The sequence below is a fragment of the Pangasianodon hypophthalmus genome, chromosome 19 (assembly GCF_027358585.1).
Source record: "Pangasianodon hypophthalmus isolate fPanHyp1 chromosome 19, fPanHyp1.pri, whole genome shotgun sequence".
NCBI classification, from domain to species: domain Eukaryota; kingdom Metazoa; phylum Chordata; class Actinopteri; order Siluriformes; family Pangasiidae; genus Pangasianodon; species Pangasianodon hypophthalmus.
Window position 1 is genome coordinate 23,581 of NC_069728.1, and position 15,656 is coordinate 39,236.

General features: G+C 43.8%; 1 long non-coding RNA gene across 1 annotated transcript; it reads right to left on the reverse strand.

Moving 5' to 3' along the window:
* Window positions 1–2,122: 2,122 nt before the first annotated feature.
* Window positions 2,123–3,935, reverse strand: LOC113525268 (uncharacterized). Its single transcript, XR_004580133.2, has 4 exons — window positions 3,866–3,935; window positions 3,549–3,571; window positions 3,296–3,436; window positions 2,123–2,347 (listed from the first exon to the last, which is right to left on the reverse strand). It is a non-coding gene; the product is annotated as an uncharacterized LOC113525268 (long non-coding RNA).
* Between the last annotated feature and the right edge of the window lie 11,721 nt (window positions 3,936–15,656).

A 15,656-nucleotide genomic window follows, 5' to 3' on the forward strand; every position in this document is an offset into this window, starting at 1 on the left:
CGGTTCCCCTGGCCCGGTATGCCCTTTATGTCTTAACTAATGGCAGATCTGTGTCAGCTGTTGCAGATGAAACACCTGAGGACGTCTCCGTCGCCCAGACTGACGGACTGTTAGAGGTTTAACCAAACTCTGAAGAGGATGCTCCGGAGGGTGGTAGACTAGGAGGCAAGCACATCGACAAGGTGATGCCCATTGTTAAAGAGCACATGGAGGCTGCTCAGCAGGAACAGAGGAGGGCCTACAACTGTCCCGCTCAGCCCCGAGAGAAATTCATGGTCCTCCAGGAGGTGGGCCCCATCAACTACCACATGCAGCAGCCAGGTAAGCACACAGACACACATATATATCACATCAATTTGCTTAAGAAGTGGACTGAGCCTGCTCCTGTTGTGTCTGCATTTGTGAGCCTTTCCCCAGATCCACCGGAGCGTACCTTGGTCCGCTGAGTAGAGGAGCTCACGCCAGCCCAAAGCCAGGAGCTGGCTGAGCTGGTGGACCAGATTGCAGACATCTTTTCGTCCGGCCTTAGGCACCCGGTCCACCACGACATCAAAACCCCTGCAGGAGTCGTGGTCCGACAGCCGTCCCCATGTTCCAGAGGCCTGCTGCAGGGCAATCAAGGAAGAGGTCAGCCGGATACTCCAGGATGGCATCATTGAGGAGTCCACCAGCCCCTGGTACAGCCCCATCGTTGTGGTGCCCAAACCTGACGGGAGCATCCGGCTGTGCAACGACTTCCGGAAGCTGAACCAGGTTTTGGAGTTTGACAGCTACCCCCTTCCTAGGGTCAAAGACCTGGTGGAGTGACTGGGGAGGGCCTGCTTCATCTCTACTGCACTTGACTAAAGGTTACTGGTGGGTGGCCCTGAGTCTGGAGGCCAAGCCCAATACATACTTCTCCACCTCCGGTGGCCACTTGCAGTACCAGGTCCTCCCCTTTGGGCTGCACGGGGCTCCAGCCACGTGGCGTATGGACATCGTCCTATGGCTCCGTCACCAATACACCACGGTCTACATCGACGACATTGTAATACACTCCTCCACCTGGTCCGACCACCTGCACCACCTTAGGGAGGTCCTAGGGGAGCTCCGGAAGTCTGGGCTGACTGCCAACCCCAAGAAATGCCACCTGGGACTAACGGAGCCACAGTATCTGGAGTATCAAATCAGCCAGGGCCTCCTTATGCCACAGGAAAAGAAAGTGGAAGCCGTGCATGAGTACCCGAAACCCACCACCAAAAAGCAGATATGTGCCTTCTTTGGATTGGCCAGGTATTATAGACATTTCGTGCCCAACTTTTCCTCGATTGCCTCTTCCCTCTCAGATGTCACCAGGAAAGGCCAGCCCGACCAGGTGCAATGGATTCGGGGTCCTCAAGCATTTGAGGACCTGAAATGAGCAGTCATGACACATCAGAGACAGGACTGGGGGCTGTCCTCTTGCAGATCTTCGACAGGGAGCAGCACCCGGTCCTCTTTGTGAGCCGAAAGCTGACCCCCACGGAGAGGAACTACGCTGCCATGGAAAGGGAGGCCCTGGTCATCAAGTGGGCCATGGAGGAGCTCAAGTACTACCTGGCCGGACGCCCCTTCACCTAAGAGACTGACCACACTCCTCTCCAATGGATGGCCAAGGCAAAAGATACCGCCTATTTCAAGCCTTCATTCACAGTTCCCTCACTTTCACCCTTGCCTATTGCCTTCACCAATTTCTTCAATAAAGAGCACATTCCCCACATTCCTGCCTCTAGGTACTTGTGTTCAGCCTACTCATGGTCTAGCATGTCACAGTGTTATCCACATTTAAAGTGATTTAGCTGCCTCTGGCACAATATAATGATGATCTATGGCATGCATTTGTCTCTATGGCCATTAGAATGCCTGGCCCTCACAAATGCTCAGCAACCTGTATGTGTGTGTGTGTGTAAGTAAGAGAGAGGGTCAGAAAAGAAGAGAGACACAGAAATACCATAACAATGCCTTTATGCTCTCACCAAAGATTCAAACGTCAAACATAACTTTTTAAACATTTTTTCAAACATAATTTCTTAACACAAAAATTTAAAAAATAAAATAAGATCTTAACAACATGTAACACTTAACGCTTTCAAAATCTTTTATATTAAACATATTAAAATTTTAACTTTGAACATTGTTTTCTTTTTTCATTGATTTATTTTTTTTCTTCCTCCTTCCCCTTCTTGTCAGGATCCTGGACATACAAGAAAAGGATGTTTGTTATTGTTGTAGTGTTTTGGTGTTTTGTGTTTTTTCTTTTTTTGTGCTTTACCTCCAACTCTTTTGGTTTTTCTTCTTTGGTATTTTGTCCTCCTTCTTCCTCTTTTTTCTAGAAATTCATTAAAAATATAATTTAAAAACCTCAAAAATATACAGTCTTAAATGCTTCTGTTTGGTATTCTTTTTCAATTTAACACGAAGGTTTTCAGTACAAATGATATTTTCAGCAAAAGTAGAATCTTTGAAATCTTTACTTGAATTTCAGACTTTTAGTATTTGGTACGTCCCCTTTTTGCAAGTTTGTGCAAAAGCTGATGATCCATTTTAGATTTAGAGTGTTGTCTGATCACACTCTTCAATAGTAGAGACTAGACATGAGGAAAATCTTACCTTTTATACAAAGCAGAACCTTGACCAAAACATGGTCAATATCATACATTTGCTTAAATTTAAATGGGGACCTAGAAATTGTGTAATTCAATTCAATTTTATTTGTATAGCACTTTTAATAACGGACATTGTCACAAAGCAGTTTTACAGAAATATATAAATTCGGGATATAAATTTTAAATTTATGAATTTATCCCTAATGAGCAAGCCAGAGGCGACGGTGGTGAGGAAAAACTCCCCGAGACGATATGAGGAAGAAACCTTGAGAGGAACCAGACTGAAAAGGGAACCCATCCTCATCTGGGTGACACCGGATAGTGCGATTATAAATCATTCCCGTCTATAACTGTACACTATATGGTCAAAAAGTGCAATTGTGTAACCAAGAAACATTACAGTTTTCACATGGAGTATATTTTGTTGATATCAATTGTTCACTGTAACATCTTCAATACTGAATAGTTAAGATGTTGCACATTTCCTTTTTTTGTTTTAGAATTTGTAAAACTTTCTGTTTAATTCCAGTTTTAAATTTTAAAAAATCCCAGATTTTCAATGTGGTCTCAAACTTCTGGGCCCCACTGTATTTTATTTTGCAGTTCAATGTGTGAGATGGAATGTATGCATATGTGGAGGTATGCTGTGCGTGTATGTTTTCCACACTTACCATACGTTTTGCTTGCTGAGCTTCTTCATAGCGCTGCTCGCACTGCTGGTGGTGTCTCTTATAGCGATCCATACGCCGGCGAAGGCGCTCAGCGGGATCTTCCCTAGGTGTTCCTTCCTTAGGGCCCTCTTTTTCCATGTTCTAAACAATTTAAAAGGAAAAGTGCAAATTCCATATTAGGCACAATAAACTACATGCACACTAACTCAAATATATAGCAGTAATGTAAATTTTAGCATAAAAGATTACTTACGTTTGATCAGGTTTGGAAGAAGTCTGGAATTGTTAAAGGTTTAAAAAGATGAGATATTGTTCATTTATAACGCACACTGAAATTGGCCCAAATTGACCAATAATTTTTTAATCCAGAAATTTGATTTTTAGATTATTTTATGACCTCTGCATTATTGAACCAGTAAAAAAACATTTAAATTTCCAGACATTACTACATTATTACAATATTTCAACAAAGCATTAAATGTTGTAGAAAAAATGTTTGTATGTCAGTAAGAAAGTAACATAATACACCACTTTTCAAACAGAAACATAATGAAGGCTGTCAGGTTTTACCTGCAAAAAGAGAAGCAGGTGTGTCAGTCAGAGTCTCCAGAAGAACTGTGGCAGATTCTGCAAGATGCTCAGTAAGAAAAATTATAATTATAATTCAGAAGGCATTAGATTTATTTTTGTCATTTTTGTTCAGTTAAAAGATGCATTTCAGGTGCGGTTCTCAGGAAGTGTCTTAATTGCAACCTTGAAAATGGACTGAAATTGGCCCAATTAGACAGGAGGAAGACATCAAATGTTGTATTTTAATATAAAAAAGCTAAATAAACACTCATAATCTGGTCTCTTACTGATATAGAACTGCTCTGATTTTCTGATCATTTTCTAACCTCCGACTTTTGTTCTTCACTGTGCTTGTTTCAACCATACATACTATTTTTCACCATATTAAATCTATCTTTTAAAAGAATATGTCATATAAAGATCTCCTCATCACTGGAGTCAATCTTAATTGGTTATTAAGCTGTGTCCAGGGCCGAGTGAAGCTTCCTGTGTTGAGTCAAATTAATCTGCAGGCTCCACTGCTGGTGGTGCCCTTCCATCAATTCTGTCAAAATGACAGTTCCAAGCTGTCATTTTTAGTTTTTACAGCATATTAAATCTCTCTTTCCCTTCTGTATGTTTCTTTAAGTTTCAGCTTTGCAAACGTTGTCCCCTCAGCATCAAAAGACTCCTGGTTTTCCACACACACCTGCCTGGCTGGTCATGGGGGAAAAGAGACAGCTTGTTGATGGCATCTGGAAGACAGCATCTGGAAGAAGTAAAGCTTTGCAGTTCTCTCCTTTAATTTTTCAGCCAGAAATCACAAGAAGTTTTACAGTCAAAAAGAGAAGGGCACCCCGGAACACCTAAAGGCAAACTTGGGGTCATTGAACTTGGGGCCTCTGTGTAATGCCGGCAGTTGAGCAGCAGGTATTTTTTTTTTGGACTGAAAAAGGAACCTCAGCTGGTGTGGCGATGATGAGAGGAGGGGGTCCCTGGTTCTGGGCCTCATCTAGGTCGTTTGCCCTTCTCGGAGCACCAGCGGCCTTGAGCAGAAAGACATGAAAAGTGGGTGAGATATGATATTGTGGAGGTAAGGCCAAACGGTAAGAAACTGGGGTTATTTGTTTAACGACTTTGAATGGACCCAAGTACCTGGGATTGAGTTTGCGGCAGAGTAGTCGGAGCCGAAGGTCTCGAGTGAGAGCCAGACCCACGATCCCAGGACATACTCAGCTTTGAGACGTCGGTGGTGATCTGCTTGTACCTTCGGTCTCCTGATGGCACGTTGGAGATGAGTATGGGCATCATTCCAGGTAGTTTCACTCCTCCTGAGCCGGTCATTAACTGCGGGTAATTCTGTGGGCTCCCCGGACCAGGGAAAGAGAGGTGGGTGGAATCCAAGCACGCATTGGAAGGGTGTAAGCCCGGTGGATTGTTTGCGCAGGGAATTTTGTGCGTATTCTGCCCAAAACAGATATCGGCTCCAATCAGCTTGATTGCGGTGACAGTAGGATCTTAGAAAGCGAGTGATCTCTTGATTACCCATTGGATTCAGGATGGTAGCCCGAGGTAAGACTTATGTTAAGAGATGTTTGAAGAAAGCTGCCCATACGCGAGAAGTGAACTGAGGGCCTCTGTCCGAGACGATATCTTCGGGGAGTCCGTAGAAGCAGAACACATAACTGCACAGAGTCTCTGCTGTTTCTAGGGCTGTGGGTAGTCTGGGTAAGGGTATCAGGCGACAGGACTTAGAGAAGCGATCAACAACAGTAAGAATGGTGGTATTGCCTCTGGAGTTGGGGAGGTCAGTGATAAAGTCGATGGCGATGTGGGACCAGGGTCTCTGAGGAACAGTTAGAGGCTGGAGCAAACCCGCCGGTAACTGTTTAGAGGATTTGGTGGTGTTGCAAGTTACGCAGTTCTTAATGTATGCAATGGTGTCAGTACGAAGTGAGGGCCACCAGAATTTGTTGGTGAGAAATTGGATGGACGCAGTTATTCCGGGGTGTCCGGAGCCGGGGAGGTCGTGAGCCTGTTGAATAACTCTGTTCCTCAAGGAAAGAGGTACAAAGGTCCTGGTGAGAGGACATGCAGCAGGTATGGGATCCATGCCCGGCGTCTCCACAATTTCAGTCATGATGTCCTACTGCACCGGTGCCACAATGAGAGTGGAAGGTAAGATGGGATCGGGAGAAAGGGGTTGGTATGCGGACTCGAAATGGCGAGAAAGCGCATCTGCTTTGGTGTTCTTGGAACCTGGACGATAAGTTACTGTGAACTGAAACCGTGTGAAGAATAATGCCCACCTAGCCTGTCTGTAATTGAGTCTCTTTGCAGTACGGAAATATTCCAGATTGCGATGGTCGGTGAGAACTGAGAAGGGAAATTTGGCTCCCTCAAGCCAATGTCGCCACTCCTCCAAGGCCACCTTCATAGCCAATAGTACGCGGTTCCCCACATCATAATTCTGTTCCGCTTGGTTAAGCTTGCGAGAGAAGTAGGCACAGGGGAAGAGTTTGGGTGGACTGCCATGATGTTGCAAACGAACGACCCCGACGCCTGTGCTGGAGGTGTCTACCTCCACTATGAACTCACGCTCAGGATCAGGGTGATGGAGTATAGGTACAGTGGAGAAACGTGCCTTGAGGTGATTAAAGGCACTGTCAGCTACGGGCGACCAGGATAAGCGACCTCCCCTCCAGGGGGGCTGCGATGGAGCTGAAGTCTCTAATGAATCGTCTGTAAAAGTTAGCGAATCTAAGGAATCTCTGCATCTCCTTGACAGTCGTAGGTTGGGGCCAGTTCAGGACGGCCTGCACTTTGCGATTATTCATCACTGACCACATACCCCAGGAACGTGGTGGAAGTCTGGTGAAACTCACATTTCTCTGCTTTAGCATATAACTGGTGGGAAATCAAACGTAGAACGGCTCTGACATGGTAAATGTGTGTTTCAAGAGAGTCAAACGATGACCCATCTACTGAGCATGTCATGGAATACATCGTTTATGAATGCTTGGAAGACTGAAGGACTGTTGACGAGCCCGAACGGCATGATCCGGTACTCATAGTGCCCAGAAGTGGTGGAGAAGGCCGTCTTCCACTCGTCCCCCTCAGATTGTAGGCATGAACTCCATTCGTGATTGGGATGGGGACCACAGAGGCCAGATTCGTTACACCCGCAGGCACTACCCATTAATGATTCTTCCACAGGTTCACCTAAGGAAACCTTGTTACGACTTTTACTTCTTGTAGATAATCAAGTTTAATCGGCTACTTGGCCTCTGCCATGGTCCGTGAGGAGCCTCGGGGTGCCGATCCAAGGACCTAGCTAGGACTTCCGATCTGTAGTAGCGACGGGCAGTGTGTACAAAGGGCATGGACTGAATTAATGTGAGCTTATGACCTGTGCTTACTGGGAATTCCTCGTTCATGGGGAAAAATTGCGGTCCTCATCCCAATCACGAATGGAGTTCAGCAGATCTGATGCTGACCATTGTGGATCACGTACAGCCCCAGACATCTAAGGGCATTACAGACCTGTTATTGCTCCATCTCATGTGGCTGAAAGCCACTTGTCCCTCTATGAAGTTGGACGCAGAACTATTTAGGATCCCGGAGTCTCGTTTGCTATTGGGATTATATATAAATATATACAGTCAGGTCCGGAAGTATTTGGACAATGACGGAGTGTTTGTGATTTTGCCTTTATACACCACTTCGATCACGTCTTGTTTGAAATAAAACAATCAAAATATAATCGAAGTGTAGACTTTCAGCTTTATTTTAAGAGGTTCCACAAAAATATGGCATTTACCATTTAGGAATTACAGCCATTTTAAGCAAAGTACCTCCATTTTCAGGGGCTCAAAGGTATTTGGACAATTGACTGATAAGAAGTTAATTGACCAGGTGCGGTCTATTCCCTCATTACTTCAAGACAAACGAAGCAGATTAAAGGTCTGGAGTTGATATCAGGTATTGAGCTGGCATTTGGCAGCTGTTTGACTGGAGCTACCAATATAAAGTCCAAGGAGATCTCAATGCAAGTGAAAGAGGCCATCATTAGGCTGAAAAAACAACATAAATCTATAACAGAGATAGCAAAAACCTTAGGTCTGGCCAAATCAACAGTTGGGTACATTCTTAAAAAGAAAGAAAGCACTGGTGAGCTCAACAACATCCAAAGGCCTGGAAGATCATGGAAGACAACTAAACTAATCTAAAGTGGATGATCGCAGAATCCTTTCCTTGGTGAAAAACTCTTTCACAACATCAACAGAAGTCGATAGAAGTATCGAATTGAATAAATATATACAACAAGTCACATTAAACAATAAAGAATATTTATTGATATATACAAGCAATTTTGATAACATAAGTTGACATAATTTTGACTTTAAATGAAAAACATCTAGTTCTCTTCATTGTCTTGCTGGACAGTCCAAATATCACCAAGGTTCAAGTTCACCACAGAAGGCATAACTTTCTTCCTCAAAATGGCTTGGTATTTCTGTGAATCCATGACGCCCATCACACGGTCAAAATTGCCAGTTTCTGCAGCAGAAAAACATCCCCACATCATCACTGACCCACCTCCATTCTTGACCATGGGGATAGTATTCTTCTGGTCATAAGCCTCATCTTTCTTGCACCAGACAAACCACTGATCCATCTGATCAAACAGTTCCAGTTCTGTTTTGTCACTCCATATAACTATGTCCCAGAACTTGCAGCCTATCCAAATTCCTTCTGGCATATTCCAATATTCCAGTCAACCCTTTTTGTGCTCCTTGGTCAAGAGTGGCATGCGTCTTGGAGTCAGGCTATGAAGTCCTTGGTTATTAAGTGATCTTCTTATGGTTGCCACTGACACATTTGTCCCAGTCTTCATTAGGTCATCCTGTAAGCATTTTGCAGTAAAACGGGGGTTTTTCTTCATTGTCCTGATGAGATGGCTAAGGCCTCTTGATGAAATTTTGGGCTTTCTCCCACGGCCAGGCAGGTTTGCTGCTGTGCCAAAATTTTTAACTTCCATACAATCCTCACAGTGCTGTCTCTAGGAATGTTCAAGGTCTTGGAAATCTTATACCCATTGACCTTTGGTGCAATGAAATTATCTCCTCTCTCGGGAGAAATTATCTCATCTCATCTCTCTCTCTCTCTCTCTCTCTCTCTCTTTTGTGACAGCTCTTTAGTCGTCACCATGGTTGCAACACACCTTGAACACATCCCTGGGTGGTGTTTATATAATGTCATCACATCTGAAGCAAATTAAGGGTCGTTATTGAGTTCCTAATGGGTTAATCATGTTTTAACCAAACTTTAGTTCATATAGACTAGCAGTAGGTTTTAAAATCAGCAATATTATATACGGGTTGAGTACATGTGACATGGCAGTATTAACAAAATATCCTGCTACTCTGAAATATTACATCATTCATTTTCTTTGTTCATTTGTTGTATCATTCAACCGATAAAGACTTAATTTAAAGCAAAATCTAGCTATGCAGAAAAGTTTAAAGTTAAAGCCATACTTCCTTCGGGGGTTTGAATATTTCTACTTGCAACTGTATATACAAATATTGTCACATATCCCAAACTGCCTTACGGCCTACAAACATGGCCGCCATGAACTCCAGTTCTCAACTCACCTCACTACCTTTAATAATGGCCGACTCGGATTTCAACTCCCAACATGCTTGCTCACTGTCATGTTCATGACAGTCTGTGATTGCACACACCTGGACTCGAAGGCGAAAGCCATGAGCTAGTGTCGGCCCATTTGGTTTTGTGTTTTTGTTTGAGTTGTTGAAGGTGCGCTGTGCAAATAAATACAAAAAAGTGCGGTGCAAATTCTGTCTGTCTCCTGAGTCTTCCTCCACACCCTTGCACACCATGTTCTTCAGTGAGGTGGAAACCTGGGATGCTGGAAGACTCAGGCACCCCCATTGAAGCCTCCCCACTCAGTAAGATCATAAAGTTCCTTGCCACCCTCCACCAAACCAACACCAATCTCTCCTCAACCTGCCACCACATCTCCAGGTGTCCCCTACCACCATGCCACACCTGATGTTCACCAAGATGGCCTCCACGGATGATAAGGATGCCTTCTTGGAGCTTTTTAAGCATGCTGCATCTCTGTAGAAATGGCCGGAGGAGGAAAGGGCTCTCGTCCATCATATACTCTTTCTGGTTCGCCAGCTACTCTTTTTCTTTGCAATTTAGTTTCTTTTGCAATACAAGTCTCTTGTATAATTAAGCAGCATTGAATCCCTCTGCAACCCTAGTTTGGGCAGAATTGACAACGCTTGTAAACCTCTTTGGGTGAAGGTTCTTGCCACACAAGTGGCTTCAAAACCCAGCTGTGCAACCAATTCTCATTTATTTTCAATGGTAGTGCTAAACCACTATGGATGTGATATAATTTTGTCCACTGACACTCTTGTGGTGCTCTTCCGTACTTTTGTGCCACTGGGAAATTTGAAGTCGCCATTTTACTCTTGTCCAAGTAAAAGAGACAACGCATGTTGCTGGACTACTTTTGTTCACTTTATTCAATGCATTCTCAGCTCCTCGATCAAAGGTAAATTACTCTATATTACATCAGTGTTTTATAACCATTAATGCTGAAATCAGATTAGTTTCTCCGTACTCATGCATGTAATGCTCCTCCTATGAGAGAGTTACTGCTTTTAACACTCTCCAAAAAAAAACTGTCCAAAATATGATAACAACACAGCCCATATGTATTCATGTAAGCCTGAAACATGAATATTACCACACTAACGTCTAAGCTAATGTTAACAGCAGCAAAATTTATTTACCAGTGCTAACATTAGTGAATTTGCCTATATCTACATACACCATTATTTCGAGGGTAAAACTTTCCAAAACACCACCAACTTCAAAATGTATGTGCCATCGTTCTCACCATTATGTACATATCTGCATTTTGTGAAACTGTAATATGAATTTAATCCTTTCCTTACCTGATATAACTACAAGGATGGTTCTAGATCCAAAAACACACTGGTGCTTTCCAGATCCAAATTGACCTTTGGAAGACTACAAACTGTTCATGGTCATCATGATTTCGCGGTCAACTGCATGTCAGTGCATGTGTCACTGTATGGAAGGATCTATATGGTCAACTATAAAATATGAAATGTAGCAAGGAGAGAATTTGCTGACAGAAACAATTTTGACTGGCCAAACCATTTGGTCACTAAAGATCAATGACATTTAACCCAAATAGCAAGCTGACATTGATCCATTGTTGATTTTTTTTTTTATCAGAATCATAATTTTGGTTGAGATCGAAATTTCTATGTCAGATCAACAGTGGACTATTATTGAAAGCTGACAGCTTATAATGTTGAAAACAATGACATTGAAGTAACATCTATTTATAGTAGAAAGGATGTCAGCCAAAAATAATTAAAACATATGGAAAAAGATGTAGGAGGACCCAGGAATTCTGCAGATGTAACTCTATTCCCTACAGTTGTGAAGATATAAACCACAAGGTAAATTTGTCTGTTGACGGTGGAGTGGCTAGCCGCTTTATGTCCCAGGGGGCCTTGGGTCTGTGTTACTTTCTGGCTCTTCCTTTTAGTTATGCTGTCATAGCTAGTCTTGCCAGAGTCCCTGCTTGAACTCTGCACACAATGTATATTTTCTTTAACCATTACATGACCTAACCATCTGTGTTTCTGTCTCTCTCTCTCTTACTCTCTCTCTCTCTTACTCTCTCTGTCAAGCTACACGAGGTCTCCGGACCTGCCTGATCCATCCTGATGCCCTTCTGGCTGGAGTTCTCATCACCTGAAAATCACTCTCTGCAGCTGAGGATGGTACCACTTAGAAACCATGAAGATGGCTTTGGACAGTTTTGCACTCAAGTCTCCATCCGTGAACAGTTGATAAATTCAAAAAAATAGACTTCATGTTAAAACTGTAATGAATTCAAAAATAACTCTGATTCTTATACTGATCAGTTGGTCATAAGCTCATAAGCTCCTAGTTACACATTCACACTTTTTGACCATATACTATTCAGTTTAGAAGGGAATTATTTATAATCGCACTATCTTGAATTTATATATTTCTGTAAAGCTTCTTTGTGATAATGTGTATTGTTAAAAGCACTATACAAATAAAATTGAATTGAATTAAATTTTACTATAGTGCCCCCTTCAGGTGGGTATATATCATTTCTTTTGGCTGAGGACAGGGTGGGATATGGGACATAACTACCAAATTTGGTGGTGATATTTCAATGATAACCCTGTCTTATAGCTGTTTAAGTATATTGGACTCTGCCTCACTAGAATTGATTGACAGGTGGTGCCATATTATTTAAAAATCACAACATGTTTTTTTCATAAGGATTGAGGTTCACACTGTGATGAGTGATTTGACCCTTAAATTTGTGAGGATGGGCCGAAAAAAAAAATTCTCAGAATAGTTTACAAAAGTAGGTTTCACATATTCTAAGTGGGTGAAGTTTAATGATTCTTGAGGATATTTTTGTTGGGAGAACCCAGGGATATTCTAAAAAAAATGTAAGAATTTTGTTTGTAGGACTCACAGTTCATGAGGTATTGACCAAAATGTAAAGCCCACTACTATAGCGCCACCATTAGGCTGATCGGGCCTTTGTCACTTGCCTGAGTAGCTTGGTCTGCATGATTAGTTTTAAGGCAGAAGAAGAAGAAGAAAAAGAAGAAGGAGAAGAAGAAGACAGAAAAAATCCTGACAATTACAAGAGGGTTCCAGCACCTTTGGTGCTTGGACCCCTAAAAAATAAAAAAAATTTAACAAAAACAGTAGGATTGTAGCACCTTTGGTGCTTGGACCCCTAAAAACATAAGCTTTTTCACACCGTCCATTCTTTCTGACTAAACCCACTTAATTACCACACATAACACATGTAATTACTATGGGATGAAATTAGTTCCAAAATTATTAAAAAATGCATACACAATTATCCATGAACTTGATAAATGTTGCAAATGAATCTTACTATCCACAAACAAATGCCTTACAATTTGAGTCTGGGAAATTCAGAATTAAATGATTAAATTATTTGTGCAAATAAAGACATAGTTGTGACTACAAATGTTCTATTTTGTATTACTGTATCATTTGTGCATACCAAAAAGATGATGTGCATTTGTGGATTAGGTGACATGCGTGCATTCATTGACATCTTTTCTGACTCAATTCTGTTCAGTTCATTTTGATTTTGAGAATTTATTTCTGCAGTTTTAGCCTTGCGCTATCCACACACAACTGTGCTTAGGCAAGCAGCTACTAGATGGCAGTCTTAGGTTTACAGAGTTGGTGGCACCTGCCTACTTGTGCTTGATTTGAGAACAAGTGCTACTGGACATTTTTGGCATGTTCCCAAAGAACCTCAGAATATCTAGTAAAACGGATAATGCTAATTTAAACCAGTAAGCTGGATGGGTATGTACAACCAATTTGAACTACGTAACAGGATGACAAGTCTTCAAGCTTACTTTTTTATCTAGTTAAAAGAAAAAACAATTACCAGCGTGGGCTTTGACTTATCAGAATTTGTACCAGACTGGACAGGGACAATTGTATAAATTATTTTTTTTTTTATCTTTGTCTTTTGTGATACTTTGTTTCTTGGTTGTGGGTCTTGGGTACTCTCTCACTGCTTCCACTTTCTACTCCTCTAGCATCAGGAGCCCCCTGCTGATGTGGTACCTGAGGTACTGTGCCTCGGTTAGACTAGGGTGGGGTTGGCGATCAGCCCAGACTTCCGGAGCTCCCCCAGGACCTCCCTGAGATGGTGTAGGTGGAGGAGTGTATGAAAACGTTGTCCATGTATGCAACAGCATACTGGGTGGTGGGGCCACAGGACAACTTCTGTCAGATGCTGGAAAGTGGCTGGTGCTTCGTGCAGGCTCAATGGGAGGACCTGGTACTCCCAGTGGCCGTGGGAGGTGGAAAAGTCCATCTTGGGTTTGGCCTCCAGGCTCAAGGCCCCCTACCAGTAGCCCTTAGTCGGGTCAAGGGTTGAAATGAGCCAGGCCTTCCCCAGCCGCTCCACCAGGTCCTCAACCCTAGGGAAGGTGTAGCTGTCAAAGTCCAAGATCTGGTTCAGCTTCCAGAAGTCATTACACAGCCTGATACTCCCATCAGGCTTGGGCAGCACGAAGATGGGGCTGGACCAGGGACTGGTGGACTCCTCATTGATTCCATCTCGGAGCATCCGGCTGACTTCCTCCTTGATTGCCCTGCAGCGGGTCTCGGGGACGCTGTAGGGCTGCTGTCGGGCCACAACTACTGGTGGGGTCTTTATGTTGTGGTGGACCAGATGCGTGAGCCCGGGGATTGAGGAGAAGACATTGGAAAACTGATCCACCAGCTCAAACAACTCCTGGCTCTAGGCCGGCGTGAGCTCCTCTCTTTGGTGGACCAAGGTACATTCTGACCGGATCTGTGGAAGGCTCGTGTATACAAACACCACAGGGGCAGGGACAGTCCACTTTTTTAACAGGTTTATATGGTATATTTGAGTGTCTTTGCACTTACCTGGCTGCTGCAGGCGGTAGTTGACAGGGCTCACCTTCTCAAGGACTGTGAACAGGCCCTACCATCGAGAAAGGAATTTGCAGGTGGCATCGGGAAGAAGGAGGAGGACCTTGTTTGCAGGCTCCTCTGCTCTCGCTGGGCAGCCTCCATATGCTCGCTGACAAGGGGCATCACCTTGTTAATCCACTCCGGCATCTCCTGGATGTAGACGATAAGGGAGCGGTAGGGGGAGGGCTGCTCTTCCCGTGATTCCCAGGCCATGTCCAGCAACCCCTGCGGTCGCCGGGATGTCTCGGACAGTTGAAGAGGACTTAGGGGAGGAGAAGGTCCCAGTTCTTCCCCTCCTCATCTCCCACCCTCTGGAGCATCCTCTTCAGTGTCTGGTTGAAGCACTCTATCAGTCTATTGGTCTGGGGGTGGTAGACAGACGTGCTCAGATGTTTCACCTGCAACAACCGACACAGAGCCGCCATTATTTTAAACATAAAAGGCGCACCTCGTTCGGTGATGATGTCTTTCGTGACTCCAACATGGCTGAAGAGGAGCAGGAGCTCACGGGTGATGTTCAGGGAGGTGGACTTCCAAAGGGGAACTGCCTCGGGTAGTGGGTTGTATAGTCTATGAAGACTAAGATGTATTTGTTGCCCGGGGCAGACTTTGGCAGGGGTCTTACGAGGTCCATGCCTACTCTCTCGAAGGGGACACCGATAATGGGGAGAGGGATGAGGGGCATGGGAGCAGGCTTATAAGGGGTAGTCCTCTTACACTGGGGGCACTGCTGGCAGAAGGCACAGACTTCTGTGTCCATTCCAGGCCAGAGGAAGCGGTCCTTCAGTTTTTCCAGGGTAGTAAGGGCCCCCAAGTGTCCCCCCAGCAGGTGCGAGTGGGCCAGGTGCGTGATGGCCTGGGTACGGCTGCGAGGATCCATGCACAGGCTGCCGGCCCGCCGACACAACTCATCGTTAGTACTCAAAAAAAAAAAACACCATACTTTTAACTGCTGTATTTTTCTTGATTTTTCTTAGACACTTTCCCAAAATGTTTAAATCAAAAACTGAAGCAAAGAAAGGCAAAGGATGGTTTGCTCAGCTTCTATCAAGTGCACAGACCTCATAGTTTGCGTGTTACCCACAATTCTAACACCAAAGGCTACCACAGAACTGGAACTAGGGAAAAAAGTAGTGTCAGTCCCAGAGGACTGCAAACATGAAGATGTAAGTGATAATAATATTGCTAG